The sequence below is a fragment of the Chelon labrosus genome (genome assembly GCF_963514085.1).
Source record: "Chelon labrosus genome assembly, chromosome: 12".
NCBI lineage: Eukaryota > Metazoa > Chordata > Actinopteri > Mugiliformes > Mugilidae > Chelon > Chelon labrosus.
Genome location: NC_140345.1, coordinates 23,304,882 through 23,318,691, shown reverse-complemented (window position 1 = coordinate 23,318,691; position 13,810 = coordinate 23,304,882). Strand labels below are relative to the sequence as shown.

Here is a 13,810-nt window from a genome sequence, read left to right as displayed (position 1 = left end):
CAGAGGAAATGCACCGCTTCCATTATTTGGCCACTAGATGGCGCCAGAGCATTTTACAATACATAAAACTATAGTTTAGGGGTTAGAGAAGAGGAAGACGACAGACGTCTCACTCTGCTTTTTTTTCTGAATACATCACACACGATCCGACTTTCACGTGTTGCACATAATTAACATTATTTTTATAGGGGACAAAATAAGTAAAAACGCTAAGATGAATTTATTAATTAAAATATATACGTGTACACGTTTCTGTAAGATTATTTACGATGTGGGGCAGACACAATTTGGCAGACCGGAAGACGAGTTATTTTTCCCTACCGTGCAGCACATCTTGTTTATCTTATCTTTTCTAGCAGTGTACACACTGACACTTGTTGGGGTCTACATGTGTTCCTGTGTGTTCCTCTGCTCGCTCTGTACCGAGTCGCCGGCAGATGAAGAATCAACCTCGGAGGACATTTGTACTAAAAATAAAAGGTGAGTCACTTAATGTGCGGTTAGCTGTTGACATATTTGTGTCGCTTTTATTGCTCGCATTGTTTTTGTTTCATATTGTTCTCGCTCCATACACAGCGCCGTTACGTTGTTGTGAACTAATGACCAGGGAAATGAAGCGAGTGAATATTTGTTGACAGTGAAAAAATATAAAATAACTGGCCACCACCCTCAGTGGAGTTCAAAACCATTTAGCTGGCTACTTGTTTGTAGTTTAGTATCGGTGCATCTGGCGCATTCAAACACAGTAGCATTTTAGCATGCTAAGCTAACAGAGCCTGTGTTTGAGCAGAGACCAACTTTCTTTTCTTCTCTTTGCCTCCGTCCTGATGCCAAAGGTTTTAAATCCTACCCAGCGTGTGTTCCGCTGTTATTACATTGTTCGTATCGCCTTCTATTGACCTGTTTTGCTTTCACTGCTGTGCATGTAAAAGAAAGATATCCTCATGTTGCGCTGTGGGCGGATTCAAACTAAAACAAATGAGTCCTCACTTGTTTCCTGTGCTGCAACACCTCAGATTTTGGATTGAACACAGTGACAGAGAGAGAGAGAGAGAAAGGAAGGAAGAGAGAGAGAAAACACACAGAGACACACGTCTGGAAAGATGCGTCAATCATGTGTTGTTACGCACGATTTACGCACGATTTGCGCACGATTACTGCAGAAGTGACATCTGTAAGGGAAATGAATAAGTTCTCCTGCAAGAAGAAATAAAAATAAAAGTGGGTTGAAACATTTCCTCACTTGACTATGCACTGGTGGGACCATGCACATCATTTCATCTCAACAAAAATGGAAACTGCATTACAGGGATTTCTCATTTATGATCAAGATGCATCAGCTGGCTGCAGTGGAGATGAACAAACACGATTTACACACACTATCTATGTGAATTTATCAAATGTTTACCCCTGAAATGTATTCTGTAGATCACGTCACATAGAGATTGAAGAGGTCTAAGCAGAAGATCCCAAAGAGGCTGCTCCCAAATTATGGAACGATCTACCACTGCACATCAGACACTGTCCATTTTGTATCCCTTGGCTTTCAGCCCAGCATGAGACCCTGCTCTTGTTTAGTGCTTTTAATTGTTTTATTGTTTTTAATTGTTTGTCGTACGTCTTATGTTCTTCTTAGTCTTATCTATGTACAGCACTTTGTTTTGGCCGCGGTTGTTTTTAAAGTGCTCTATAAATAAAGTTGAGAGTTAAGTTGAGATAAATCATCTGATAGCAGCTTCTAGATCAGGGGTGTCAAACATACGGCCCGCTAGAGGGTTCAGTCCGGCCCCGTGGGATGAACATGCAAAGTGCGAAAATTACATCGGAGACATTAACGGCAATTTTTCAACAGAAGTAGCAGACAGAGCAAAAACACCCAGAGATAAGCATGTGCCAAAATTGCACTTATTTTTCTGAAGAAATTTCAGGCTGTTCATGAAATGTTTTGTAAAATGATGATATAGTTTATTATGCTGTTATGTTACTGGTCAAGCCTGCCTGCTTCAAGTCAAATTGGGCTGCATTTAGCCCCTGAACCAAAATGAGTTTGACACCTTTGATCTAGAAGAACAACAATGAAGCCAAAATAAATAAATAAATAACTAAAAAATACGAGAATTACAGGATTGTCCAACGATGTATCATCATCGTCTTCATTTGTCCACCAGAGAGCACTGACAAGTTGACTTTTTCAAGACTAAAATGCCCCCTCAGATAGATTTTTAGCTTAAAATGATCCAATAAAAAAATGAGGATACATTAAGCGCGGTAAAATTTTCATTTAATCTGCCGATTACCTTCCCATGTAGCTGATTTATCTTTAGGCCTCACAAAAATGGATCATTGCTCTCTCTCCTTTACATTTGAGAAACGGCATCAGCTCTGATTTACTGTATGTCAAAAACAGCTCAAGTGCATGGAGCTTGTGGGAATCTGCCCACAATATCTTTATGGTCATATTAATTATCAATTATTTGTAGTGTTTAACATTGTGGGGTTAGGGTTTGATAATCAGCATCTCTGAATCTCTGCGTCAGTATGAGTACGTTTTTTTTTTTCATGAAGTGTAGAACATCTGGTCGCTGTTGGTCGGTCCAGATTAATAACGGGAAAGCGACGGTGGCACTCGCCTTCTGTATGTGCAAAGTAGATTTCTCACCTTATCTCCTCAGTTTATTACATGTATGGAGAGACAGATGAGCCGACATCTGGGGCAGTTTGCACTTCATCAGGCTGTGCGTTATTCCTGACAGCTGCACTCAGCATCAGCAGACCGAGCAGCTTTAACTTTACCATCATGTTAGGTTGGAGAGTTTTTAAACTGAGCTGCAGGTGGATGGTGTTTAGCAGTTAGTGGTTTCTGTGTGAGGAGGGTGCATTAGCCCTGGTTGACTCGATGCATGCATGGACACATGCGGTATTATCTTTTAAATTAAGTATTTATTGGACTTGTGAGGTGTCTGTGGCACAGGAAGCAAAGTGGTAGAGTTGTTAGTGGCTAGGCACTGCACGATAGCTCGCTGCTGTGTGTGAATGAGCACAAAAGTCAATAAAAGCGTCACCATTTATGATAGTGGAATTAGTGAGTCAGTGAGTCTCTGAGCAGCTTAAATCGAATAGATAAGTATCATCACTCAAGCTTTGTCCCTCAGTGAAGTCAAAGCAGAATCCTGAACCGCGCCCTGTAACCAACACATTAATCTTGCCGTTTGTGTGCACACATCCATGGATGCAAACAAATTGTTTCTTCATATGCTGTGACATTTCAGATAAGACATCGGTGGATAAAGGAGGCTTGTATAACCTCACCCGCCACAAGGACTGAACCCGCTGTCTGAGAGCACTCACCTGGGCTGCAGGAGTCCACACATTCCACCTGGTGAGTAGCAGAGTTGTTGCAAACTAATGTCTCTAGTTAAGATATCTGCACACATCTGCACACATTACTTGAGGAATTTCACTCTCCAGCTCATTTCTCCACTGTTAATGTGTTGTAATAATGGCAGAACTTTTGTGTGGACTACAAAAAAAAATTATTAACGCTATAACGATTATACTTATTTCCCATGGCTTTCTGTCTGTCACGTGTTTATGGTGACAGACCACATTTGTTAGCGTAAAACAGCAGTGGTTGACATCTCAGACCATGGCGTGGTACCTGTTTCCTGCAGAGAGAAATGCAAAATACCTCACTATTAAAACTGTGCACGTAGCAGTCTGATAGCTGTGTATCGTTGTTTATTTTGTACATAAGTCATACTGCATATACAGCCTTTGTGTTGTAGTCACAGTATCTCATGTCTCTCAATATAGACTAATATCTTCTTTTGTGACTTATCCATTAATTATTTCCTGAGTAGTCATTAATTAATCCTTCGGTTAACTTACTTCTTCCATTAATCTTTCAAACTTTCATTTGCAGATAAGAAATTTAACGTGAAATCGTCGTAAAATTAAAAAAGCATAGACCTAGCGTGGCATAGCTCCATTGGGAGCTGATTATACCTGGACCAGTCAAATCATCTGTGTGGGCTGTATGAGGTAATGGAAAGAAATCTAAATGCGTGAAAGCATAGACCAAATTGGGATGGTGTCATGGAAATACTCTTACATGATTTATCTGCAAAATGTTTCTTACACCCACTTTAACAGAAATCTGCGTCAATTTGTCTTCTAGGTCTATATGTATATGGAAATAAAAAAATAGCTTGCAATTTATAAATGCACTGACAAGGATATTAATGGGCTCACAAGCCTGTATCTGCTCTCCCAGGGACTCGGCACAAGAAAATTGTTTAAAATTCAATGCCAAAGCCCAAATACTTACACTGCTTCCATGTCATTTTGAAATTAGAAAGTGCTGGGATGTTTTATCTTGCACAACAATGACATTATATCATATACATATTTGGGGTTTCTCAGGTAAAGTCTCGTTTCTCTGGCAGTGGGACCTGCTATAACTGACAATGAACTCAAGGTATTTACACAGTCGACGTCATCAATTTAACCAGTGCGTTCTTGCAGCCCTAATCTGAAGTGTAAAGAGCAATTTCAAATAACAAGTGAATGGAAAAAATGTCAATAGTGAGCAAGATGTTCCTTGTGTTGGTGCAGTGGACATGTGGGAATCCAGCCAGGACTGACAGCATGGCATCAGCTCTGACTCGCTTGTTTGCTTTTCTCTGGCTCGTTTTCCTTATCAAACACGGACACCGTGTGGGAAACAGTTTCTACATTCGTCCTTCAGTTTTCCTAGGATGGATTGCTAGGATTGTTGCCATTCCTCATTCGTACCAAGGGCAACTACACTGCAGCTCATTGAGCTCCCCTGCTCCCATAAGAATGTGAACGAGCCAAGTTACGGGGCAGATTTCTTTTTGTTACTTTGCATATCAGCCTTTATTGGTATTTTTTAAAATATTAAAATATCTACTGAAATTCTAAATGTCACGGTATGTCCTTCACAAAAAAATCCTTGAAACACGAGCGTACAGACAAATATCCCAGCGTGCCACCCACCCTCTTGTGTAGATAGCTCCACAGTTGTTGCCCCGTGGCTCTGCTCTGCTCTGCTCTGCTCCGCTTGACATGAGTGTGGCGTAGGGGCTGAGATCAAACGGGATCATCAACTGTCAGCGTCCTACTTCCTACGGTCACGACGGTGACAGCTTTAACAGGAGAACATGATGTGCTGCCCGCCGCCTTCAGGACTGGCACGCTTCACCATCACCACCACCACCACCCCCAAATCCATCCATCCATTTATTTTATGGATTCATGACAATCGGTTTCATGCAGCTCCTTTCCAAATGTTATCCATATTTCTGGCTGGACATAAACCCAAACCTACATTTAAAATATCCTCTGAGTAACATGTTTCTCTCTAGCATATACCTAATGAAGAATTTGCTCATCGGAAGCAACTAAATCAGATTTGTTTTTGTTTAGGATCCTTCAACAAGTCTGTAAATAATGATGACGAACATGATTTACGTGCTGAACTGGAGTGCGGAAACGGGCGTACTGATTCTGATCAAATATCATAGGATAATACAATGTACTCTGTGTTGCACAACAATCAAACTATTTCTAGTCCGATTAAGGATTTATATACATAGTTACTTCAACTGCTTTGACCCCCCCCCCATAAATGCCTGAGAGGTCGTCATGAGTTCTCTTGAAAAACAGAATGACTTCAAAGGAAAATCCCACACATGCATGCGTGACATGTGTCATATGTCTATGCAGGCTTGTGTTGCAGTGCAAACCTCGTACAACTCTGCAATAAACCGGAGCAAGTGACTGTGGTCAGCGATTGAGGGTGCTGAACTATTTGCGATAGATGCCGCTCGTGAGAAGTTAGGTTTTCGGCACATGAAATGGAACAAAACTGAATACTGAGGTCCATAAAACAAGAGGACAAATAATAAATCTAACTAGATCGATTAACTAAATAAACTAAGCATGCTCAATTAACTTAACAGTCTCAAACAGGGATAAAAACAGCTGTTCAATTGGTGTAAACATTATTAAATAATATATTTATGTGTGCAACTGTACAGGTATTGCACATAGGAATATTGCACATAAAACAAGAATTATTGCACATGATATGGAGATATTGCCCAAAAGAAGGTTGTTGCACATGAAGAAGACTTCTTGCCCCTGGAACACAGTTATTGCGAAGAAGTATTTTAGAATAATACATGAATGTAAAGTACTCCAATAAAAGAACTCAAAATGAAAATGAAAAGTGAAACGTAATGTGCTGAAGTAACACATTGAAGAGTTGCTCAGTCAGCTCCAACATTATATGTCTTAGGACTGATAAATCTATCGAGTACAGACATACTCATACATCCCATCATAATGAAGATTCTCACAGTTACCAAACAGATTTCGTTTATTCATTTAGGTCACATCTATAAAACCATTTCTCTGGCCATTCAGAATAAGTGCATCTGTTTTTTTTTTATGTTATATAACATAATGGAAGCAAGGAGATTATCTGTGGAGGGATTACATAGAATAAAAAGGCAAGCCACCGTGTCTCATGTGTGTCAGAGTGAGCTCACAGTCCATAGATGACCGAGTGCTGCCACCGGGCCCTGTGATTGGTCTGAGGCCATTCTCTGACCCTTGAGTCATCGCAGCTATGCGCTGCCAGCCTGCTCCATGTGTTGCGTGATGAGAACGGGTGATGGCAGATTTGAATAAAATGGTCACGGTCGGTGGCGCTTATTGATCTTAAATGCTCCGCTTCTGATGGCTTATGAAATTTGTTTGTACTATTGTGGTTAAAGGTCTTTGCAGCGTCGTCCCTTTTGTTTTCCTTTTCCTTGCCTCCTTTACAGTGTCGCGAAATTAATAAGGCGTTATTATTAATTATTTAACTATAATCGGAAATGGATAGACTGATGTCTTATTAAAAGGAACCAGAGGGAGACTATAAAGCCAGTCACTTAGTGTAACTAATCCAGTCTATTTGTCTTTGACAGGGAAGTTTATTGTTTGATCCTGTTTGAAGTAACATTTACAAATAAGGTTGCTGCTAATTTAACAGTTGGGACAGCGGAGCTACGCTTCCTAATAGCTCTACGCCGGCCTTGAGGACCGCAGCTCCGCTGGCAGATTTTCTAGTTATCCACTTGGGTCTCTTTAAATTTGATATTCATTTTGAGGACGTGCTCTCGATCAGCGCTGCGTCCTTCACCACACCCTGCTGTTGGAATGTGCAGATAACCACATCCCTGTGTGGTTGTCATTCAAATGTCAGCTGTACACACCAACTGGCCTTTATAACTCAACTCTGTGTCAGTATGTGTCACTGTCTGTATATCTATCTAACATGCCTCTATTATAAAACAGTCGGGTGATGGGCTTCAGGGCCTGATGCAAAATAGAGCTGTATTCATGTGCTTTCATACGGGGTCAGAAATGGATTTCAGTGGAGTCTGTGCTACATTTGTCTGTTGTATATCTAGGCAATGAAGGGCTATAATTATCCGGATCCGTCTGCAGAATTGTTTTCAAATAATCAGTTAATCTCTTTTTCTACAAAAGCCGGCTTTAATTTCCTAAAGCTCAAGTTACTGAAACAATTCATCAATAATCACAGTAGCAGTTTAAATACTGCGTATATGAATCACTCGGTATAGGCAAAGTATATGAGCATGGTAGTTTCTTCTGTACTTTGTTTTATCCGTTGTATTTCAGAAGTGTTCCAGAGCTTTTATGTTTAGGGTTTCCACTTATTAAAACCACAAGGCCCGCTTTCTAAACAGTAGATCAGGGGTGTCAAACTAATTTTAGTTCAGGGGCCACATGCAGCCCAATTTGATCCCAAGCAGGCTGAACCAGTAACACAATAGCATGTAACTCATAAATAACACAGCCTCCAGATGTTTAACTTTGTTTGTTGTGAAAATTGTACATGTAATGACTTGTACTATTACAAAATATGTAATGAACAACTGGAAATTTGTGCAATTGCTGTTTAGTTCTAGGTCTCCGTGTTGTGTTATGTCCACAACTCTTACTGAAAGTAGTAAAGTTTTTGTTGGAAATTTGGAACGTAACGTAATTTTTGCACTTTGCAAAATTCGTTCTGCGGGCCAGACTGGACCCTCTGGCGAGTGCATTTTTGCCCCCGGGCCGTATGTTTGACACCCCTGTCATAGATATTTAAGATGTGGCAACTTTGGTCTTTTGGAATTTTATCTTGTGCACTGATGCCTCACAGCAAGAAGGTTCCGGGTTTGAATCCATGGGCCAACTGGGCCTTTCTATGTGGAGTTTGCATGTTCTCCCTGTGTCTGCGTGGGTTCTCTCCGGGTACTCTGGCTTCCTCCCACTATTGTTAGGTTCATTGGTGATTCTAAATTGGCCGTAGGTGTGCATGTGAGTGTGAATGGTTGTCTGTCTCTGTGTTAGCCCTGCGATAGACTGTTGACCTGTCCAAGGTGTACCCCGCCTCCCCCCCGATGACAGCTGGGATTGGTTCCAGCACCCCCCGCAACCCTTCAAGCGGTTACGGAAGATGAATGAATGAATGAATCTTATATCAAGGCCCTTTTGACGTGTCTGCCATAGATTGTGATGTAGCTCATTATTTTGGTTGCATACTATAGGTCTGTCACACAGTCCTGATACCGGCTTGAAGTGCGTCAGTAGATCTGTATTAACAAAAGATGAGGTGATTACTTGTACTGTATGTGGAAGCAGTCCGACTATGGTTCTCCTCGGCTCTGCAAACCTTTTCATGTCTTAATGATCTCCAAATGAATGATGCTGTAGCAGCGCTGTGCCAACAGGTTTGCCGTATCCACTTAAAGGGGGGTAATATGTCATTGATATTTTAAAGTGTGTCTCAGTTGCCCCTGGAACAGCTATTACAGCCTTAATGAAGCCTTACATCAAGTAAAATGAAGAGCTGAAGCTGGATTTATGATCTGTCCAAACTGCATGCCGGGTGGTCAGATAGCTTTGGCTAGTCTGGTTCTTTGTGTTTGGCTTTCGTAGAAATCATGTTTAAACCAACAATAGAAATCACATCTGGGCCCCGTTTCATCTCGTAAGCTGCAGCTTAATTTTGCCGAGTTTGGTTAGTCAAAACAAACTCTACTTTTGCGTATGTTTGTGTAAGCAGGGCTCACAAATTGCTTACGTAAAGCAGACCCCCGTTATCCCAGAGATACGCTGCGCATATGAGCGAAGAGCCAAAGTAAATGACCCCGTTCCTAAAACGGGCACGCTGGAGCCGCTGGTAGACACCTCTGTCAACATCACCCAGGTGCTCAAAGCCAGTGTGGAACATGTAGCCCAGTGGGTAACATACCACGGTGCATCCATTTATGAGCTGACTTAATGGGCAGCAGCTGTGGCATTTCACAGTGATCTCCCACTGTATGCACGTCATGCTGTCCACTCTATATGTGGCTTCATACTTACAGTATATATATTCCCCGCAACATGGAGTGTTGGGTTTCACATTAAAAAGCTGAATTTATAGCGTTGAATTGACTGAAAGACTTTCACTGTGGATGTTTACTGGTCTTACTGCCCACATTGGTGCTGTAACACTGTACAATTAGAGCAGCTTCAGCTCCCTGTGCAATTAAAAACTCATACAGAAGAAACCGAGTGCACACGTCATACGATTATAAATACATTTTTGTGTACAGGCAGGCAGACAGATGCCAAAAACTAAAACAAGAATCAAATTGTCACTGACAACAATGTATTTTTAATCTGAAGTTACTCAATACAACCCTCCCCATTAAACCACGCGCTACATTACCTCACCAGCCAGACAGTGACAGTCCAGCAGCAAGGCCAGACAGATTGTCAGAAGTGGTGGCATCAATAGCTGTGGAGTTGTGCGTTGGGAGAGCTGAGAGGAGTTGCTAAGCTCCGCTGACAGGCTTTGGCTTCACACCCTGGCTGCACAGGAGTCCATGGACATGCCCTGAATTAGCACAGGGCTTTCCCACTATGTGACAAAGCCGCGGTGTCTGGAACGCCTGCCACTGTCAGACAAGTGCAAAGACCTGTATATGAAGCTGACTTCACAGGGATTTTTGGGCACGTTTGTATACGTGGGCAAAAAATAAGTAGACATAATAAACTGCCTCATAAGAGAGAGGAATTAGCCTCAAATGTAGTCATTATACATCTTTTTAGCATTTATTGGTCATGAAACACATTGGGGCGCATAAAATATATTATGTTTTAGATTTCTAATTTTATATTGAGAGAAAGAATGATCATACATGCATCGCTTTTATTTCTAAGAGAGGCTCATTTCGTAATGTGGATGTCACATGGGTGGATGGCGCTTCTGGAGCTATAATAAGATTAGTGGCTTCTTGGAGGAATGACTAAAGTACAGAAAATCTGCCAAAATACCGAATACTGGACAATACACAAAAAGTGCTGGGAACTACACCGATCTGGCATAACATTATGACCACCTTCCTAATATTGTGTAGATCTCCCTTGTGCGTCCAAAACAGTTGTGACTCTTCAGAGAATGGACCATCTGAGGGTGTCCTGTCGTGTCTGGCAACAGAGTGTTGTTCGTGGGGGCCTTTGAGGGGAGGGGCCTCTGTGGATCATCCCACAGATACTTGATCAGTTTGGGATCTAGTGAATTTGGAGGCCAGGCGAACACCTTGTGCTGTTCTTCATGTTTTTTTTAGTTTTTCCTAAAGTGTTTTTGTGTGTGCCTGTGTAAGGCTGCATCCTGCTGGGGATGGCTGCTGCCATCAAGGAGTGTCATTGCTATAGGGTGGGGGGTGCCTGGTCTGGTCTAGGTGGGTGCTACATGTCTAAGTATATAGGAATGAATACCAGGTCCACAAGTTTCCAAGCAGAACGTTGAATTGTCACAAGATGTTTTATATACTTCTCTGGTTAGTGGTTTTAATGTTATGTCTGTTTTTTAATAACCAAAACATTTGTATCGCATACAGGTGCACGAGTTGGGTCCACATTCCCTTTATGTAATGTTCCAATTTGCCACCCTGTGTGCAGTAGATAGAGGAGAAGTGGGATGAAAGCTTCTTGGAGCGACAGTTATATGAGGGGTACGGTAATGAGTGGGCTGCAAACCATGACAGCCAGTCTGCCACAAGTAGGGGAGAGCGAGAGAAAGCGAGAATAAGAGAAGAAGAGGGTGGGGTGGGGGGGTTACATGTGGCCGTATACCACAGCAAACAGGGTAGGAAGAGGACACGTTGCAGCCACAGCCCAGTTTTATTGAGCAGAAGAGCGAATGAGCAAGCAAGCGTGTCTCGTCCAGACACCCACACTGCCTGGGCTGGTGTCCTAGGAGATTAGCAACACATTGTTACGTCTTTCTCTGTTTTTGCTCTCCGCGCATTATGTTGTTTTCAGTGCCATTTCAGTATACATCGAGTCCTGGGATTTTACATTGCCCAAGTCCTTTTTTTTTTCCAATACACTGTACATCATCTGTTCACACATCCAACTCCATATTATTATCTATTTGCTTAGGTAGGTTACTTTAATGATATAGTTCAACCGACATTTCGCCGAGTTTGTGCAACAGATCATTTAGAGATTGAATATCTGATGAACGTGACTCATACGGAGTCCAGTCCTCTTTGCAAGCAGCTGTCCAGTCATTTTCCTAAAGTTACACCGGTGATGACGGCTAATTTCGACATGGCGGGGATCCCTTTGCCACATCGCAGTCTGAGCAAACATGACGTGATGGTGCTACGGCGCAAACAGGCTTCCATGTAAGCGGGAACGGCGAACTGAAAATTTCAAAAGGAGATATTGAGAGTGAGACAAGGAGAATTTTTTTTGTGACAGAAATAAAGCCTGGGGGGGGCATGCTGCTAATAAAATCTTAATCCCTCGAAGTGTCACAGTCGTTCTGCTCATTTGACTCAGCTGTTGGCATTTGATGTTTTGCATGAATGCACACACACTCACTCTGGGGTTTTTGATCGTTCTCCCCGGCTCGTATAGTGTGTGTAATTTTTACACCTGATTCTGCTGCTATTTTTTATTTTTTTTACCTACCATATGCATGGAACATGTTGCCATGGCACCAGTGAAAGGCTGAGGTCTCCCCGTTGTCACATTTTGTTCAGAGACACCAGACTCTGTGCTGCTCTGTATCTCAGTGCAGTTATTTCCTTTATGTCTCTCTCTCCTCTCTTCTCTCTCCTCTGCCCTGAGACAGAAACCATGCGTGTCCACGGGGGAGCTGACCGCTTCCTCGGGGGCGTTTAGAATCTGAAAAGCGACATAATCTTCACCAGGAGAAAAAAAAAAAAAAAAAAAAGAGAATGAAATTAAAAAGCCACACTGCTTTAGTGGTTAAGAGCCCATTATCGTTAGCTACTACTTGCCTGCTTGAATGGCTCTGGGATGATGTAATCAAGTGCTGAATTTGATCTCTGGAAAACAAAAGCTGGCCTCCGTCATGGGTTTTAAGTTCTATTATTAGTTTTGTTTTAGCGTTTCCTCTTTTTCCCTGAGTAATTTTGTTTTTGAGCCAGACGTTGCCGTCCATATACGGTCATGAGACAGGCCAACTACGAGGTCATTGGTGTTTGTTTTAGTCACGAATGGTGTGTGAAGCATGCTTAGGACCGGGACGGCCCATGGTGTCTACGTTCATCCTGCATGTACTGTATGTTTGTGTGGGAGAGTGGGGACATGAATATGCGTAAACACTGGTGGTTCTGCTTTCAATCATGGGACTATTAAAATTGCTTTGAGCCAAACCAGCCCTCAAAAAACCAGGGGAAATGGTGCCCTCGGTAGATTAAAGGCACCGTTGTTGGCTTGTATAATGAATCCTACATTTTTCTTTCCTCTTTATGGTTTTTTGTTTCAAGGTGCTGAAGGAAAGTTTGATTATTCTGTCACTGCAGACATAGGAGAAATGTTTGCTCCCGTATAGAAGTTCCTATTGTGAGATATTTTCAGAGAAGCTCCCTAATTTAATTTACCCAAGACTAAAAATTGTTGGCATCACATGATATGTGTATTTATCTTCAAAGGTGCAAAACCTTCCCACTTAGTGGCTATTCTGGGAGCGCTGCAGTATGAACACCTCATTGTTTGAAGAGTTAGTGTTGGAGCTGTTAGGGAGGCCCTTTCACAAGGCTCTTCCCACAGAAGAACAACAGGGATGCACTGTTTGAATCGGTGAAAAATAAACATTTAAAATGACGTATTTCTCTCCTTTTTCCACTGACATAAACCGCCACAGTGACAAACCTAGCCTTCTTGCAAAATGCCAAATTTACTGCTGTTAGTGCTTGAGCTAAGCACATTATTGAACAAATTACCATTTCCCTTCAAAGGATCTTCAGATGTCCTATTTTAGCTAACCTGAAATCTTAAACCTAAAGCTTAAGATGCAAATAATGCCATTTAAGAAGCTGGTATCTCGGGTACTGCAGTTTTGCTTGATTAACGACCATCACTATCAATTTGAGTTATATTAGTAATATTAACAGCTTTGTCTCTAAGCCAGATTATACAGCCTACTAGAGTTGATAGAATGGATTTATATTCTTAAAGCAAACATTTCGTGTTTAGTCGCGTCCACCGCCGCCGCCTGTATCATCCTGCGCCTGATGAAACGCATACGCTCCCGTTTTAATGACTTTTACTCTCTCGTAAATAAAGCACACTGCGAGACTGCATTTTATTTCCATTTCTAGTCTATTTTTACTTGTGTGACTACTGTGATCGTGTATTGGGGCTCTTGAGTGCTACCAAAACACAAGTGACCTGCTCAGCGTTGTGCCTGAATGACACA

General features: G+C 41.9%; 1 protein-coding gene across 1 annotated transcript in view; it reads left to right on the top strand.

Annotated features, from left to right (window-relative positions):
* Positions 1–286: 286 nt before the first annotated feature.
* Positions 287–13,810, top strand: part of ncalda (neurocalcin delta a) — a 59,037-nt gene continuing 45,513 nt past the window's right edge. The window contains exons 1-2 of the mRNA XM_084556370.1: positions 287–480; positions 3,270–3,379. The gene's annotated coding sequence lies outside the window, so the exon portion shown is untranslated. The remainder of the gene's footprint in view (positions 481–3,269; positions 3,380–13,810) is intronic.